This window comes from Buteo buteo, chromosome 6, assembly GCF_964188355.1.
Source record: "Buteo buteo chromosome 6, bButBut1.hap1.1, whole genome shotgun sequence".
In the NCBI taxonomy this organism is placed as follows: Eukaryota; Metazoa; Chordata; class Aves; order Accipitriformes; family Accipitridae; genus Buteo; species Buteo buteo.
In genome coordinates, this window is record NC_134176.1 from 14,066,462 (window position 1) to 14,071,929 (window position 5,468).

Here is a 5,468-nt window from a genome sequence, read left to right on the forward strand (position 1 = left end):
CAAACACCACAGCCGTGGAGACAGATGAAGGATCTAAGGGACTGTATGACTCCAGTAGGCACAGCAACGGAGTAGGGAAGCAGAGAACTTGCTGGGCCAAACCTAGTGGAGATAGGCTTTCAAGTCATGAGGAAGAACACTGCTTCTTTCAATGTTCAGGAATTTATGGGCAGTGGGGGAGGAAAGCAGAGGAAAATAAGCCATTTTCATCCTCCCAATGCAATTGTTTTGCTATTTTTGTAGTAGTGTTGTCCTCGCTAATTACAAAAATGGTTATCACTAACAGAAAAAAAATATTAGTGACATAATATGCACAATAATACATATGATATACAGTAAAACTGTGTCTACTTATAGTTTATTATCAGTTTTAACTGATTTGACCTAGAATGTGATTTCAAGCTATACAGTTTCGTCAATAAATAAATTGAAAGCAAGCAAGGCAAGCTCTGCAGTGAAAAATAATACCCTATACATTGATATATATGGAAGAAAGGCAAGTTCTTAACGTTCACAAAACACTCTTCAGGTCTATAAAACTTTACATTTAACACAGTTAAATTGCTTCTTGGTATCATTCACTGTTATTACTTATACTTTATTATGACTGCTTTTTCTTACTGAAAGAAACCCTCCATGTTTTTTACTAACAGTAAAATAGAGTTCTATCATTTCAACCATATCCACTTGTCTATCAATAAAATACTAAAATCATAATGAAACTTGACCTCATGGTCTGCACTGTTTGCTAAATATATCAAAATAGGAAGAACTGTTGCTAGAGTAATTTGACTTCACTAGACTAAAGTTAGTATGAAAGAAAATTAGTATTCTTTTTCTAGGACCTAATCTAGTTGTCTTCAGCAGAGATTTATCCTCAATCAGGTATACTCAAGTGTTGCAACCAACCAGGCCACAGATGTTCTTCCTTGTGCACTGATGTATTTTCACTTAAGGAAGAATCTACAACAGGTAATTTTCAAACAGGCTAGTAAAAAAGTTCAAGCTTTTTCACTACAATTAAAGGAGGTAAAAGTAAAAATAACTCTCTTACCCTTAACTTCCCCCAGGCAGATACCTGCTTCCCTCTCAGTTCATAACTGAGAGACTGTACACTTTCATTTTACACTCTGGGAAAAATTGAGATGAAATCCCCTATCTCTAACCTATGCAAGAGGAAAGAATAAAAAAAAAACCAAACAGACACCCACGTAAGAGGAAAACCTGAACACCAGCCACAGTATTATTCCTTACAATCTATTTCCAAACCATAAACATTTGTATGCCCTTTCAAGCTATGGGAGTCATTGGATTCATACAAATCCATTGGAGGTTCAGTCAAAGCACCGGTTAAGACTGAAGGATTCTGTATCCAAAGGCCAGATCTTCTGTTTTGCTGAGAGAAAAGAAATGCGTTGAAAAATAAGTCAAAACCTATGCTGCATGATGCCCCACACGTGAGGCAGTCAAAAAGTTTGCAAGCCAAATTCGCAACTGGCAACATTAGTGAGGTCCTTGGCAAACATCCTGCAGCTCTGAAGGACACCTGACTTTATGAGCCCTTAAATCAAAACACTAACTAGTAGGAGTTTTCTACAGATTTGTCTTGCAACCAATTGCTGAGATGAGCTTCAGCTTAAGTACATTAAGACATACCCAGTCACCAATCTTTTTTCTGTATGGATTTTCCTCTATTTAACAAGGAGTCCATCTTATGCCTCAGTCTTCATCTGCTCTATAATTTATCTCAAAAATATACCTGTTATCCACAAACAACATTCTTCTGAATTACACCTTTACTGTGGGCCTGCTCCAGAGAGAGAACCAGTTTACTTGAGATCTTTGATTCCCTAAAAAGCAGCACTGCAGGACTCTCTGATGCAACATCTGTCCTGCAGTCTCTGCAAGGGCCTTGCAAACATTACAAGCAGCAACACACTGAAGGAAAGTCAAATGGTGAGGCCCTAACTGCCTCAGGCAAGCTTAGACTTTTTAGGAAGCCACTGCTAGAATGAAGCATTGGTGCTTTACATGTCTATCAGCTAACCAAAATAGCCATGTTGAAAGCACATTCATTAACACTACATGTCATTAGATTTCCACTTTTCCCTTTAAAGATATTTTCTATTAAAACTGGATGGGTTACTAAAACTATATGATCCATGTCACACTCAACAGTTGTTTTTTTACAGTCTTTCTTTTCATTGCCTTGCTGGTGCTTTTTGTGAATGTTTAAGTACACTTGGGACTCTCAGAAATCAGCACAGAGTTGTGCTGCTTATTCTTCTGCACCGGTGTGGGAAACTTGCTCTTTGACACTGGCACGTTCCAAGTCTGTCAAGGTCTACTAAACACCACAGGACACCCTACAGACACTTGATCTCATAGGGGCACCCTGACACTTAGCTATTCTGTCTGCTCTTCACACTGTACAAACTGGTAATTCACTGCCATCTCCTGGCAAACTACTATTCAAGAGTATCCATACAGACTGAAATAAAGCACTGACACAGACGGTACCTAAAATCAGCCTGATAAGAGAGAAATCACATTTAAAACTACAAGAGCACTTAATATAAAAGTGGTGGCAAAAGCAGCATCCAAAAGTCCTGCAAGGAACCCACAGACTCTCCATCCCTTTCCTTCCCTCCCAAAATTAACCAATATTTCTAGAGAACTTCAGGCTTGCGCCTGAAGAGAGCTTCCAGTTCACACAGAATCTCATGAGAACAGCAATTCATGAGAGGGTTATGATGTCCACACCGTAACACACAATAGGAGGAATAGTATCCAATTAGCATCCAATCTTAAAGCTCTTCTGTTAGAAAAAAATAACAGAAGACTTAAGAAAACCCTGAAACCACAGTTAGCTTATAGCAACTTTTTTTAGACATCTTACTCATTTGCCTACAGCAAAACAGTGTTCTTCTGCTACTTAGGGGAAGCCAGCACCTGAAAAATTCACATGAACTCTTATACTGAGTCTGACGGGCTTTCTCCAAAAGGAATTTCAATATTCTCCAGATTACTTCCAGAGAAACAAAAACAAAGTGACTGAAAAAAATTCTAAGCAAAACTGCCTTAATAATATAGGATGATTGTGAGTACACATAAACTTGGCTAAGCTGGTTTATTTTAGGCAGAGAGGATGAAACTGAGTAAAGGACCTCTGATTAAATTACCTTACAAAATGAAGCCGGTAGCCATCCCAGTGGCATTTAAGCATTGCTGTAAAGCCATCTTCACACTGTTTGCCTTTTGCAACTTGGTACTGGATCAATTCATATGATCAAAATGGATACGGAGTCTCATGATAATACAAGCACATACATTCCTTCTCTAATTTGTTTGTACCTTTATGGATCACTGTGTAGATGTTTCTGCTTGTTGTGTTCTACGGTGGGGTCTCAAACCCTCTTCCTCATGTCACTCTCCCATTCTTTTGCCCTGGGACTGCCAAATCAGGCTGATGTAAGAAACCTTTTCACAATTCCCAAGCGAAGGGCTACTTTTGAACTATTCCATTTACACAGCTATGAATTAGCGTACTGGTCCCAAGTGCAACTTTGATTTTTATTCCTGCCTGCAAAATTTACACCTGACATTCAGTTTTGAAATCCACCCCAAGTTCTGAAGCTTTTGAAGGACCTTTGATTTCTCCATAGCTTTAAGCAATACAGGAACATTAGTGCAGTTACTAAGAAGTCAAAGCTTAATGCTGACACAAACACTGTTAAGTCCTCTCCTTTTCTCAAGCCACCATAACACAGACTTAAAGGTGCCGTACAGATGAAAAACTTACTATTCCAAAGTGCCATCATTATAGAACAACTGGATCAATCAATGCCAGTAACAGCTACCACTTGACTGATTAGACTTCCTAGACCTATTTATCTAGCAGCCTTGACAAAAATACTGATTTTTCTCCATTTCTTCAAGGCATTTTAAGGAACCGCATTTTGAAGAATGCAATTCAGCACATACTGTCCTCAAGTTTGTCCATCTTATCTGAGTACAAAGACTAATCAGTCCCAGTTCTTCCAAGGCATGCACTAATAAAATACCCTGTGAGCACCTTAAGGCGGGTGATGGCCAAGTGGAAACACCTTTTGCCACCATTGCCATTCCTCTTCATCTAGCACTTAGAAAGGATTAGCGTTCTTTAAACATTTTAAAGCCTCAATAATTTTGCCATTTCTGTTAACTATTGCTTCTTTTCTTTTTTCTTGCTGTGGAATTAGCAGAGGGAAACGATCTCCGTCTGCCATTAAAATGACATTACTGTTGACAAGCTATGTTGTTAGGATGTGTTTAGCATTTGGCTTTGCTGATTGACAATTTGTGGCCACTGGGGGTTGGAATGTCAAATTGCACTACCTCAATTAAACAGTGAACCTCTTCAAAAAGAAGGTAACTAAAATCAAGTGCAAGTTCAGCTGAGGTCCTGGCATTCCGTTTCACTAAGAATTTATTCACTCCATATCTCAAATCTGTACCTGGGCTCATCTTCCAACCTTTTCAAGAAAAACAACCTCCAGAAGTAAGAGGTATTTAAGTTCAGTTTGCCTTGTATTTAAAGCAGGACCTACTGCTACCAGCAGACCACAAACAGACACAGCTAGAAAAGTCTATAGTCAGTGCTACCTTTTAAAAAATGGTCTGAGTCCAAAAGATACACAGCTACAGAATTTGTCCCCTTCCATTTTGACAGCAGGAGAACCAGATATGGTAATATGAAATGTAAGATCAAATGAGCAATAGAACAGGCATGATGAGTAAGCACTTAAATCTTTTGCCAGCTTTAAAACCACTGGCTACATTTACCCCACCCCTCAGACTCTCCTCCCCTTACCTGAACTTGCTCACAAACTGGTGGTATAACGCAGGAACTTGTCGATAGTAGACTGGCAATGGTGGTTTTCAAAGTCAAATCTGTTGCTATTCTCAAAGCCTGTAATTTCTTCACTGAAAATCCATAAGGAGAACTCTGGAATCAACTAAGCATGATGTTTTAAGAACAAGATGTACCAATTATACTTCAAAACCTTAAATAACTTACAGAAGCTGCTCAATGCAATTATTTATTCACATGCAATATGGAATTAACTAGTTACAAAGCAAGATCTTTCACACTGCTAAGCGTTGCTACTTACACTCAGGAGTGTATTGAATGCTACTGATTTGAGGCCTAGATTAAAATTTTTCAGATCTCTCTCTGTAATCAGATGCAATATAACGAGGGGCAATACAAGTTTCAGTTACCAGTTAATCCTCTAATCAATATTTAATATAAATAGTTTAGTCTCAAATGTATGTTCAAAGATGAAGTACTGACACCATCAAGGAATTTCTTTACCTTGCAATTCAATAAGATGGGTACCACTTTATGACATAGGAAAGCAAACTTCTGCGCAAGCCTAACACCATCATATATACTGTTTAAGAAAAAATGTAAGGTCAATTAGAAC